Below are 14,424 nucleotides of genomic sequence, written 5' to 3'. Positions count from 1 at the left end.
AAAAAAAAAGAAAAAAAGTACATAGAGGAGTTGTGGGGGTATGTCACAGTTATGTTTAACCAGGTTTAGAGTCATTTGATGCATCTGGGCACATCCAAAGGGCTATGCTTTTTTTTTCTCTCCTTTCTTCCACTTTTTTAATAAGCTAAAAATCGGCAGTTCTATCAGGATAAAGAGGTATTCCTTACCTCAATTATTTTGCCGCTAGTAATATATAGTAGTTTGGTTCTTCTAGCTTTGTGTTTTGAGTAAGAAAGTAGATTCACTCACTTCTTTCTTTTCAGGCTGTTGCATACTTGAGAAGAGATGCAGGAAGGAGAAAGGAGTGATGCAGTACTACCGTGCCAGACGTTTCAGGTCTTCCAGATCATTAGAATACTACAATGACAAGTAAGGAAGGCCCACGATCAACTTTTAGATATTTATTCATTGCAAAAAAATTTACAAAAGTGCTTTTCACACATTTATTTGTTTATCTTGGTATCTTACTTTAGCAACTTCCAATGACTGCATTATTTGCTTGGTATTTCATTAAAACATTGCAGGAATGTGGATTTAGCTTCCTCAGGGGTCTTGAGTTGGATTTTAGCTCCATTATGCTGGAAAATTAATGTTGCAAGGTATTTAATTTGAAAAAAAAATTGTTTTTATCTATGAGCTATGCACAATAAAGCGATAGGTTTTGTCATTGTTGTTTGTTACTGATAGGTCTTGTGCTACTGTAATCTTGTGACCCCTCCAGCTGATGCTTCTTTTCTGTTTAAAGGCAGTTAGAATGGTTTGCACATGTGCAGCATTTAGTAGTCTCACATAAATTTGTCTCAGATTGTCAGTTACTTGTGCTCTTCTCAGGGATCGATGCTCTCTTTCAATAGTGATGTCTTTTATTATTTCTTTTCTTTCAATAGTGATGTCTTTTATTTGTTCTTTATTTTCCAGAAGTGAGTTCAAGATTTTTTTTTATGAATGAAGGTATTTGTGCATGGTGAATGCTCTCTGGAATTCCTCAGAATATGATATTATTTCTACGGCTTCTTGCCTTGAGATCCAGAATTTTTTGTTACATTTCTTTCATATTTATAGCACTCATCTATAGTTTTTTATTTCTTTAATTTTCCTTTCATTGTCTAATATTTTTGCCTTATTTTGCTCCAGGCATGCCACAATTTGATCCAGGTTGTTACCAAAGGAGGCAGGTTTTTGAGAGAACTTTTGAAATTCTGATTGCAAGGGTTGTAGATCTAGTTTAAGGTCATCCAGGGAATAAGTTAGATCCTGTTTCGACCTTAAAGCCATTTTTATAGTCTCCTGTTGCAGTTTATTAGTTTGCTGTCTCTTTGAGGTAGTGTCCTTTTCTGGTGATGCTATCTGTGATAGTTTAATTTTTGATGTTCGAGTTTCCATTACATCTGCTTGGTTTGACATTTTGATTGTTTTGAGTTCTTTCTATTCTCTTGTTTTCACTTTTAGGCACCAATATCTAGAATGTGCTGACAGCATGCAGTTGAAACTCCTGGTTTCAGATAAGTGTATTTTTTAGAAGTTAAGACCAGCTTGCTGCAAAATATTCAGGTTGAAGTATTTAGCTATGTTTATTTTCCTATTTATCTCGATTTTTACTACTTTTTTTTTTGATTGATGTTCGATTAAATGGCCAGATTAAATTGCAGTATCAGGAGCATCACAACTTATGTGTCTATCGACCAGCAACCATCTTGGAATCCATAATTTGGTTCTTGAACCCTGATAAGAGGAATAAAGAGAATGATATAATCATCATAATAATGGTTGACATGAACTCCTTCAAACTCTTAACTTATACAGGCTCACCAGTTAACTGTTTTATATCAGTACTGCAAACTATTGAGGTCTATTGCAGATTTTTTTGAATACAAATTAATGCATTTTCATTTTGCTCTCCCCTAGCACCCTATAGTCTGTTGATTAACAGCAATACCTTTTTACTTAGGTCTAGGTAGCAACAGGGCTGACCTTTGGTCAACTGGTGCCCTAGACAAAAGGACTCCACAGCTCTGTCCTCCCACAGACTACACGGTGCCCCCAACCTGGTCTACCTACACCATCCAGTTTACTTTTTTCTTCCTTTTTCTCAGTTTATGTTGTGCTTCATTGGTTTTCATGTATTTATTCAACATATTTTAAAGAAAACATTTCTTTACTTCAAAAAATAAACAAATAAATACAGGAAAAGTGTCTCTGCTACAGTGGTGCCCTAGGTGGCCATCTATTTGGCCTATGCCTAAGGCTGACTATGGGTGGGAATGCTCAAAACTTTAAATATGTAAGATCTTTCTTAATTTTATCACTAGCACGGTGTCAAGAATACCTTTAATAAATGTAGGGACAGGATAATCCATGGACAGAAGTCTCACACTCCAAATTTCAATAAAGGAAGAATACATATTCTGTAATTAAATGTTTTACCCTGTCTTTGCATGCCTTATGAACCCTCTCAGCTATACTTAGTAGGGAATTTTTTAGGCATCAATAAATCTATGTCACCTTGACTCAGAGAGTGGAGTCCATGCCTTCCAACCTTTAATTCTTCTTTTAGGATCTCCATATATATCAACTCTCTTGGTCGTCATAGGTCTGGTTAAAACAATGGGAACAATCTCTTTATGAATTTTAATAGACATATCTGCTTTAAATTCACATCATATAAATTATGAGGCCATTTTTTATATTATATCTCACTAATTTTCTAAGAAATTGAGGCACTTTCCTCTTGAAGCATCTATAAAAGTATAAATTTCTCATGAACATGCTTTTTGTGGTTTGGAATTTATTTGAATCTAAATCCCTATCTCTGCACTCCTGTTGTTCAGTCACAACTTTATAATAAAGCAGAATTTGTTTACTCATGGTCCTTTTGCCCATCTGACTGGGTTTAATGTAACTTTTATCTTTTTTTCCCAATATGCCAGCCTCAGAGCCTCCTAGAGCATTGACTAATTTGACTATTTTATTGTTTCTATGTTTCAGTGAAGGAGTTGGTTTTCTACCTGTGTGTGGTCTTCTGATTTGGCAGGCTGTGAGTGTGGATACTTTCCATTGAGCTTGTCACTGTTTTTGCTTAATTTCTGCTCTGTTAATTTGTGTTTCCTAGTCATACTGTCAGAACTGTACAGATGCAATGGACAACCCTTTTATTGGAATGTCTGTATGAAGCAGACATGATTATAATGCAGGGATATGGACTTGGAATGTATTTATGTGTTTGGTTTGCCTGTTGAGGAGAATTTCTTGCCATCCATGTCTCAAACACATAAGCCGGTTATTATCGAGACTTGATCATAATCCCTTATGTTATGTCAAGGTTCTTCGATAACAGGAATGCATTCTATAGGAAACAAGTTATGTGATTTGACCAGTATGTATCACAAACTAATTCAGTGTTATCATCATCAATAACCACACTATGATGAGACAAGTACTGAGACTTGGTGGTATCCTGTATGTTGTCAGAGTCTTTGGCTGGTAATGTATTCAGTTTTGGATAATGATTTTTTATTCAAAACTAATGTGCTACAAAATTTGTCTGGAACATTTTGTAATGTAAATGATCAACCATAACACTTTAACAAACAAACAAAAAAAAACAAGAAACCATTTCACAAGCTAATGTTAACTGGGAAAAAATGAAAATGACCAGTCACCTTCATTTTCGTCATGTGTATGGTAAGAAAAACAATATAAAATCTCAAGCAATCATTGTGACATGTTTAACCCCTCTGATTCATATTTTCAATCAAAAGTCAGAAGACTAAAATAAATCTTTTTGCAGTGTGGTTACAGTAGTGACTTCAATGCAGATGTTATTATTAAAAGACAGGTTTAATATGATCCCATTTTATACACAAGAAAGGCAGTAAATGAACATGAAGTGAGAGAAGAACAATTACATTTTTAATTTAGCAATAAATGTGACTCATTGTGCTGATAGTATATTGACAATATCATAGAGAGTAATTTGGATGAATCTGGTGGGAAATCTGTTTTGTGCAGCTGGCACAAAAACAAAATTCATTTTGAGGAATTGCTCTACTTTGAAATACTTTTTATTTTATTTTATTTTTCTGATAACAATTTTGTATTAAGATCAAAACTAAAACCTACAACTTTTATAAAATAATTGATAAGATTTTTTGAGACAGTAGATAAAAATAGAAAATATTGATACAAAAACAAGAATATCCATAACTATTTACAAAAATGTTCACTACCCATGGATGAAGTTTGCTATTTAAATAAAAAAAAAAATTAAAATGAAACTAGAATCATTTTACTGGTTTACCAGTAGATCATTTATACTTTTCCAATAATTGTAAGTTGTTGTGTTCCCTGATGATCTAGCTCTAACAGTCATCATTTCAAATTTAGATACTTCCATGAGAAGATCTTTAAAGTTTTGAGAAGAAGGGATTTGAGAGGATTTCCAATTTTTAGTGATTTCTTTCCTGGCAATGGATAGAACAGACCACAGAATTGAATATTTATTTTGAATTTACACAATTTGGGACTGGAGTGTTAAACAAAATAAGTGATTTATTGATTGAAAAAAATATCTGTAAATATAGCCTGTAGGAAGTTATTGATGTCATTCCAAAATTTCTTTAAAAGATGACAATCATAAAATATGTGTGCCCAATCTGGATTAATAACTTTCTTACATCTCCAGCATAAAACATTTTATTTAGATATCTTGTTGACTTTAAACGGAGTAAGAAATGATCTGTTCAAAAATCTCCAAGTAAAAATTCTCCATTTATGTGAGGATGTAGTTTTATGAGCTGATTGGAGTATACATAATTTATCAATATCTGAAGGATAAGAATTATTAATGGTAATAAAAGATTTCCAATAATTTTCTGAATGAACATCTAAGTCTGATTTTATTGATTTGTATATGTGAGAGAGACTAATTTTATTAGAGTCATTTTGTTGAATGAGAACCATCAAATACTGTATTAGCCTGGGGAGTATTGTTTTAGTTGTAGAAGGAATAAGATTGAGTTTATCTTTGATATATTTCCTAGCTTCTTGTAAGTCAAGCCAAGAGGATGAATCAAAATTATTCTCTTCAATAAGAATGTTAAGCGATTTTAACTCATTATTATTCATCATTTGGTACCAAACTAGTAAATGCTTTTGTTTAAATAAATACATTTTATGATAATCTGTAGTGAAGATGATATTATGAGTATAGGCTATAGGGAAAATAAGAAATATCCAGTATTCATATAATTTGTGTCTAAGAATAAAGTTTTTGAAAGAGTTCAAAATTAAAATTATGTAGTTAGATCTATATAATTGAATGTAATGATATGAAAAAAATTATTTCAATCTCCAAATAAAAGTATTATTTATTGAGTTTAACATATTAATTTCAAAAGTATTATTAGGATTTTGAGATAAAGAATATAATATTTCCATTTAGTTGAATATTTACTATCTATAAGAAGAGTAATAGTTTTAATTATGGATGAAATAGCATAAAATTCTAGATTAGGCAAAGCAATACCACCATTATCCCAGTTGAACATTTGGATAGATAACGCAGTTCTAGGTTTAATTGGATGCCAGAGGAACTTATTAATGAGAGAATTAAACTTTTTAATTACTATATGGGTAGGGGTATAGATATAGACTGTATTATATACAAGATTTTAGGAAGTAAAACCATCTTTATAAGTGACAACTTTTCTTCCATTGAGAATCTTATTTTTAACCATGAGCTTGTTAGAGATTCTATTATTTGAATACTTTTGTTGAAATTTATTTTTAATGTATCTTTTAAGTTATTAGAAATAATTATACCTAGATATGTTATTTGTTGAGTTTAAGGTACATATTTCTTAAAATTATCTTGAATGTTGAATTTTTTTTGACCAACTAAGAGAATTTGTGTTTTATTATGATTAAATCTAAGACCTGAGTTTTTCTGAAACTTGTCCATATTAATAAATAACTCTGTCCAGGTAGGATTTTTACCCCCCCAAAGTAATCAAGATGTCATCCGCAAACAGTTGTATTTTTGATGTTTCATTAAAACCCAAATCATAGCCTTTAATGTTAGTATTATCCCTGATCAGATTAGCCCATGGTTCCAAAATTAAGGTGAATAAAAGGGGAGATAATGGACAGCCTTGTTTGGTTCCTTTTTTAATAGGTACAAATTGTGAAATATAGGAACCTATTTTGACATATGCTTGACAACCACTGTAAAGTTGGGTAATAAGATTTATAAAATTTTTGGAAAAGTTAAGTTCTCCCAGTAGAATAAATAAATAGTCCCAGTTTATTGTGTCGAAAGCACAATTAATGTCTAAGCTAATTATAGTTAGGTTATTTGTAAAGTTCTTAACTGATTCTATTAAGGTTAATATTCTCTTAATGTTGTCATATGAGGTTCTGTTAATAATAAAGCCAGTTTGATCAGAGTCTACCAAACTAGGAAGGAAATTTTTGAGACTGTTTGCATAAATAGACATAAACATTTTGTAATCTGTATTTAATAAAGAAATTGGTCTGTATGAATTACATTTGGTAGGATCTTTATCCTGTTTTAGAATAGGAGTGATAAAGGTATATTTCCACGATGGTGGAATTAAATTTTTAGTTTGGGCTATACTGAAAACTGAGTGTAAAATTGAGAGAGCTTTTGTAGGTAAAATTTTATAAATTTCAGGGATGATACCATCATTACCCGGGGCCTTGTTTTGTTTTAATTTATTAATTTGTACTTGCATGTCATTAAGGGTTATTGGTCTGTCTAATGATTCAACTTGTTGAACAGTTAACTTTTTTTGTGTTTTTATTAACAAATGACTTTATAGCAGTTATGGGGTTTATTAACTCAGTAGTCTGATTAAGTTTAGAAAAAAAATCTCTAAATTAATTTAATATGTTATGAAGACCAGAAACCTTTTTCTTTTTTTGAGGTGAATAAAGTTCCTTAATGTCATTAAATTTATCCATTCTTTTAATTTTGTTGGCAAACATATTTATGGATCTAGGGTTTGATGAAAAAGTAATAAATTTAAACGTCTCTAAACTAATCTTTATCTTATGATCTAAAATCTCAAGATACTTCTTATTTAAAGAATCTATATGTTTTTTAATAGTTTTATCTTCCTTGTTTTTTAAAAAAAATAGATTCAAATTGTCAAGATTTGTTTGAATCTGTTTTAACTCTTTAACCCATGTAATTCTTTTTTTTTTATATACCAATCAATTATCCTACCATATAAGTAGGCTTTCATTGCGTCCCATATGAAAATTTCGGAAGTGTCTTTAGTGGTATTGAGTTCGATAAAGTTTTGAACTTCTGTAGATATGAAGGATTTAAAATCATTCAAATTAGAGCTGTAGGCTGGAATCCTCTTTATCTGAGCATTATATAATGAGTAAATAGATAAGTCAAAGGTTATAGAATTATGATCAGAGAGGGGACATGCAATCACCTTAACATTGGATAAAGAATCAACTAAATTATTAGAAATAAAAACTCTGTCTATCCTTGAAAATGAGTTATGCCTGTGAGAAAAAAATGTATAGAATAATGATTTAGTATCTGCATAGTTATTTATATCTCTCAAACAAAAGGAATCAGTAAATTCTTTCAATAACCTGGCAGTAGATGAAATCCTCCTATTTCCAGTGAAGGTTGATTCTTTACTATCAAAAATACAATTAAAATCACCAGCTAGAATCGTGTTGCCTTTTGAAAATTGAGTAATGTGTTCTATATGTTGCTGTGCTGTTTTAAGTCCAAAGCCAGGAATCCAATATATGTTAAATAATGTAAATATTTTACTATTAAATTCTATTGTGACGGATGCTACCATACCTTTATTACCTTGGTATGTATCTATTATTCTAGGAACAGGGAGTCTGTCAATCCATAATATTGCAACACCTCTTTTTTTTGAACATGTCCAGAACTAACTAACGGAGAGAATGATTTAGTCTAATTTGGTAATGTCATCTGATATCAAAGGTGTTTCTCGTAAGAAAATCAGATGAGAATTTTGAAGTTTAAGATATTTAATTAAAGATCTCCTCTTGTTTGGATTGTTTAAACCATTCACATTAAGTGAAATGCAATGTAAGGAAGTCATGATTTAAATTGTTTGCATAATAATACATTCTAACTTTAAGTGTTATTAGTTGTTTGACTGCTAATATATAAGAGATAGATATAGAGATCACAACAATAATTATATAAATCATATAATAAGGTAGTAAAACCAATGATAAGTTTAAATAGTGGTCATTTATGTGAGTTGTCGTGAACATCAATAACGATATTTTCAAAAATATATAACACAAACTATTAATTAAGAAAACCCCCCAAACCCTTCTGGAGTTAAAAACTCCAAATTTGAGTGACATCAATCACTCAAATTGTCTTTCAAACTAGCAGCAAATTACAGTCGGGAACTGCCTAGTTATGATCTTAGATGTATTAATACAGTATGACATAACAAAAATCCAATAAATAATTTATAAGTGGTATATAGTACTACGGTACTACATACTAGAAATAGATAATGAATACCAATACCAGTCTGTTAATAGATACTGCAATGTTTGTAAATGCATAGTCCATAGCAAGATGTAAAGACAGTACAAGAGTAATATAAATAGAATATTTCTGGGAATAATAAAAAAATATGACACTAAAGACTAGCTAACTACCTTCATTATATTCTGTCTTAGTCTTCCACTGCCTATAACATGTTACCACATTTCACTAATACCACGCTCTGAAATGAATTGTAAGATGTCATGAAACGATGAGTCAAGAAAAATAGGTTAAAGAATGTGGTAATTAATAAACAACATTAAAATTGTCATTCTAAAAAAAAAATAAATAAAAAGATATTTCAGATAAACTGTATAAAAGACAATGCCATAAAATGTAACTGTTGTATCACTTACATTCTAGAAACAAAAATAAAAATAATACCATAAACAATAAGATACTCAATTATGTCAGAATAAGTAAAGAGATGAAATAGCTTTGTTACTAAAAAATGAATAATTAGTTACGTATTAAACAACATTGCAGTATGCAACAAAAGACAGATACATTAATTATTATAATATAAAAAAGAACAAACCAATGCTTGTTTCTATTCTCTTTTCCTTCTTTCCTCCTCTCTCCCTTCCACTTTTAAAAAGCCATGTAATTAAAACTTATATTGTTGAGATACGACAGTATGTTAGCAAGTTAGTATTTCTTTTTTTTTTAAACTCTACTTTTCAAATCTTCTTTTTTTATCTCTCGTTCCCCATCCTTCCTTTTCCTTTAAAACAAAAAACAAAATGCATAGCAAAACAATAAGAATGGATTATAAAAAGTATTAAAACTGATAGTGAAAATAAAATAAGCAACAGTTCAATTTTATATGTATATATAGATCATCAAAGTCCAAGAATAATCAATACTTGTGGGACTAAATATAGTACGTTGCTATATGGATCTCAAGTTCCTTTAATTTTCCTTCTTTCACTGTTCCTCATGACATTCTACTGTCCTTTCCCTGCTCTTCCTCTAACAGTTCTGTGATGAACTAGTAACCGATAGGTTGATACTAACAAGATGACATTCAAAAGTTGCAGACGACAGTAAATAAGTATTGTTTTGATCTTCCATTTAGATGAATGATATATCATACAATGAGTGCTTCAATAAAGAGGTCGGAGTGCTGATGACGTCATTCTGCGTCGGAAAGTCAACTAACAGCTGATCTTCAGTCAACAAACTTGAACAGCTAGCTGGAAGCTGCAGCGGGAAAAAGGTGAGCAACACATGCAGAACAACATCCAACTACTCCAGGAAATGCTTGAGGCATCACGAATACACCAAGAGCAATACACAATTGTTGCTGCATGAATCAAATCCAAGCACTAATACACAAGATAGCAAAATGAATAAAAAAAAAAACAACAAACAAATAAACCCACAAAGAATCCCACAAGAAAGTCCATGGCCAACACAAGATCTCCCCAAAAACAATGGGACACTAAAAAGATAGCGTCCATCAAACAAATCTAACAAACCCCAGCGTATACACACAAAAGCCCATTCAAATAACTCGTCCAACAATGCTAACCCGTCAGCAATACATCAGAGCTAAAAAACAAAATAGCCAAGACCCACAAACTTTAAAAAAGGAAAAAATCACTCAGACTGAAAAAAAACAATAAAAAGTAAGAACCAGTACACTACAATGCATATAGCCCGCTCCTACAGTCCGAATGTAACTGTAAAATAGCAGCGTAACCAGCTAAGTAACCACTAGTTGCAAAGGACAAGATATGAACTGTCAAAATCAGGAGAACATAAATTCCTTCTATCTTATATGTGAATGAATTATATCATGTGAAGGAAATTCTATGTCAAGTTAATGAACTAAATACTAATATTATTAGATCATAATGTAATTTGAGGTTAATTACAGTTGAATATGAAGCAAATAGCATAAAATTAAGTAGTTCATAACACAAACCAGTGAAGAAGGAAAAAATGCAATTACAACACTCACCTGTTGAATCATTTTCATCTCACAAGACTTTTGGGTTATATTAAAAAAACAAAATAAAATAGAGCTCAAGTCATTTATTTCTTTTTAGTTTCTTTTTATGGTCTAGAGATTTCCAGGAACCATTTTCCGCTAATCTCTTGAGGTTAGTGGAAGCCCAGTCCATATCATCTATTTTATCCAGGATTTTATTTGATTTTATATATGCGATGGCTGGTTCAAGTTCATCAAAAATATTGGGACCGTCTTGAAGAAAGATTTTTAGCCTTGCTGGAAAAAGTAAATGTGTTTTAATTTGTGTTTTTTTAAGTTCTTTGAGTAATGGCAAGAATAATTTCCTTTTGGCCATTACTGAAGAAGAATAGTCATTGTCAAACCAGATAACATTATTTTTAAATTTGATGGGAGATTTGGATCATGCTGTCTTCAGGACAATTTCTTTGTCATAGGAGGACAAAAATCTGACTATGACAGATCTTGTGGTGTTAGCTTTATTAATTTTTGATGAAGACAAAGATCTGTGAGCCCTTTCAATTCCATATGAAAGGGTTTCTGGAAGCTACAGGATCTCTGGTAACCATGATGTTAAAAATGTCTCCATATTATTATCTTCCACATTTTCCGGCAACCTGAAGATTCTGATATTGTTTCTTTGAGATCTGTTCTCTAGATCATCTATTTTTGCTGACAGTAGGAGTTTTGCTTTAAAAGGCTTTCTAGATTGTGTTCATTTACCTGAATTCTAGAGTCCATGTCATTTAAAGATGTTTCTATTCCATTGATTTGTTCTTTTTGTTGTCTAAGGTCTAGATGAATAATTTCCATTTGTTGAGAAGATTTTTCCTTAAAGTTTTCCAAGTTCAAGTCCAATTTGTCAATTTTTGTAGAGAGATCTTGAATGGTAGAAAGTAAAGTTTGTAGTTCCTTTTTTAAAGAGATATCCTGGTTTGAAGATTTAGAGAAGCTCATACTGTTAACTGATGACAGAAACTTGACTCAAATATTTTGACAGGAAAATATAAAAAAAATACAAAAATTGAGATACTATCTAAAAAGACTTTAAGAATAAACTAAATGTGTAAAAAAAAAACAACGTATTAGATATTCTCAAATTTTCCTGTCATAAAAGATATGAAAAGGCAGAGCTGACAGAAAATGCTGCTACTCAAGGCTTATCCTTCTGAAGTACTTTTTGAGAAAGTTGACTATCAGTAAAAATGTCAGATCTTTTTGTATAATCTCTAATGACATATTTAAATATGGATGTTGCTATTACTGTTGAGATAGCTATGGAGTCCTTTTATTTCATTAAGACATTTTGACAGGAATTAGTTAAACAACACTTCACATGTAATAGCAGCTATGTTATTTACATAGCTATTTGTTCAGGAAGTGAGTATTTTATACTGGTAAAACAAATAAGAAATTGAACAATAGAGGACATGTATGTGAATAGGGCACAGCACACAGGTAATACCCTGTTTAAGCATAGTAATGTTTGTTTTATTTTCAAGAAGGTTCTGGTTTCTTTATTAGACTATGTGCAGATTACTTTAAGGGTGGTGACTGTGAAGCTGTTTTTGTGCAGAAACAACTATCTTGGCAATTACCACTTAATGCCACCAACCACTTGGCCTTAATGAAATTATATATAGCATTTTATTGCAACACCCTTTAAGATAATCCTAATTTTTAAAACAGATATTTTGTGATATTGAACACTTTCTGTCACGTATGGTTTTATTATTTTAAATATTGCTAATTATTTTATGTCGAGTGATATAAATGTTATTAAATGAAAGATTGTGGCTGAAAAAGATCTTCTGACCAGCTCAACTACCCAGTTACTAAATAGTAAGCAAATAAATAAATGAATGAATTGAAATATATCTCTATACTGCTTTGATTTGCTTTGATGATATGTCATGTAATCAATGACACAAAATCCCTAAATATTTAATAAACAAAAGCTGGTATTCCATTTTTGTTCGGTTTTCATTTTTTTTTCAGTTTTCAGGTTGACATCAGTTTGTGTTGGAGTTTTTGTACCATTGAGTTTGTTGGATAACAGGAGAACTTGTCAAAGGAGAACTGGCAAGAAAAACTGGAAGAATTTTAGGTAGAATCAAGACTAAGGAAGTGGATTGATGCATAGATGCATAGCAGGGCACGTGGAAATGTGGACATATAGATAATATCAGCAATAAGGAAGTAAAAAAAAATGACCAGTAGAGCACTGAAAGGGATTGTTTTGGATCTAGTACTCTTCATTGTCTTTGGTTCAGACATATCTGATTGGATAGAGTGAAGGGCTATTCTGTTTGCTTATAACAGATTAAGGGCAGCAACGGAGGATGGAGAGAGATTCTAAACTTGCAAAGGCTGAACAAGTGGGCTGAAAAATAATAGTTAAGATTAAATACATACAAATGCAATGTACTACACATTGCCCATTGTGAATAATGAGAGAAGAATCGGCAAGTACTGCTGTTAAAACAGCAAAAGCCTAATTATACACCTAATTTTACAACTTTCACTCAATGGTCCATTATTGGTTCAGTGTTCCAGTAAAATAAGATTCTAGGATCTTGCAGCTGTCTTTCTATTCTGGACAAGCAATATACATATTTGTGTGTCTCAGTTAATAAAGTGGATTCCTGATGCTTGAATCTCTTCTGGTCTAAGTGTGTTTATTTTATAATAATTAACAGCCCTCCACTGCTATGCAGTGGACCTATATACTTGTTACATTTTTCCTGGCCATCTAAAACAAGTGAAACACTGTTATTTATTTTATTTTATAAATGACCATACATGTGAAAACTGGCAATGAGGAAATTAATCTTGTTCATTAGAAATTAATATTTTAAGATGGATAAAGATCCTTTTATTATTTAAAAAAAGCCAAAGTATGTTTTTTGTATCACAGAACAAACACAAACTAGAGAAAAAATTGGACTGGCCAAAAAGTTGTTGCCTATGCCTAAATGTTTAGGTGACATCAGAAAGTCAGAATTTATTTGGATATGAGAGTTGCAAATAGAGTTGTACAGAAGGAAAGGCACCTAAAACCTAATACCAGTAGAGAATAATATTAAAATGAGTCATGGAGCAAAGCTGGTCAGCAGGATAGACCTAAGGTCAGGATATCACCAACTTGAACAAATCTGTCCACCTAGGTAGGCTAAATGAAATAAAATAGATAAGATATTTAAGGCTAATTCTGCTAAGAATTTTCACAACATAAATCAACAATTTATGCAAGGAATCAAAGTGTGAAGAGCATTAGGGATGTCATTCTATGGTAGAGAATAAAAGAGAGAATGATGAAATAGAAAAGTATTTTATATAATTATCTTCTATTAAATAATTAAGGAACATATACGTCTTAAAGAATGTCCTTCAGCTCTATGGCTCTATAGATTTAGATTTTCTAAAAACGGCATGTCACCAGATCCAAATAAGGTAAAAGCAATACATATCATAATGCCACCAAACAATGCTAAGCAGGTTGGAATCCTTTCAAGTATGTCTGGTTATAATTCTAGGTTTATAAAAGACTTTAACATTATTTTAGGGCTACTCAAATGCTTACAAAGAAATGTGTTTCAGTTATAAAGACAGAAAAACTAGAAGCATCAGAAAGGTTTGAGCTTAGATACAACAATGTCTTTGAAACTATCTTTCCAACAATATTAGAAGTAGATACAGGGTTTATAGGACCTAGCTCAACATTATGTCAGATAATTAGTAATTATCTGATACTCATTTTGTAAGAAAGCAGTTCTCTATGTAATGCTGGAAAGAAATGCAATCCCATTAGAAGGGAACTGGTAGCTACTGTCTGGGC

The sequence above is a fragment of the Protopterus annectens genome, chromosome 8.part1, assembly GCF_019279795.1.
Source record: "Protopterus annectens isolate FY-2018-M chromosome 8.part1, PAN1.0, whole genome shotgun sequence".
NCBI lineage: Eukaryota > Metazoa > Chordata > Ceratodontiformes > Protopteridae > Protopterus > Protopterus annectens.
The sequence above is the reverse complement of the archived record's forward strand: the minus strand, read 5'-3'. Positions refer to the sequence as shown.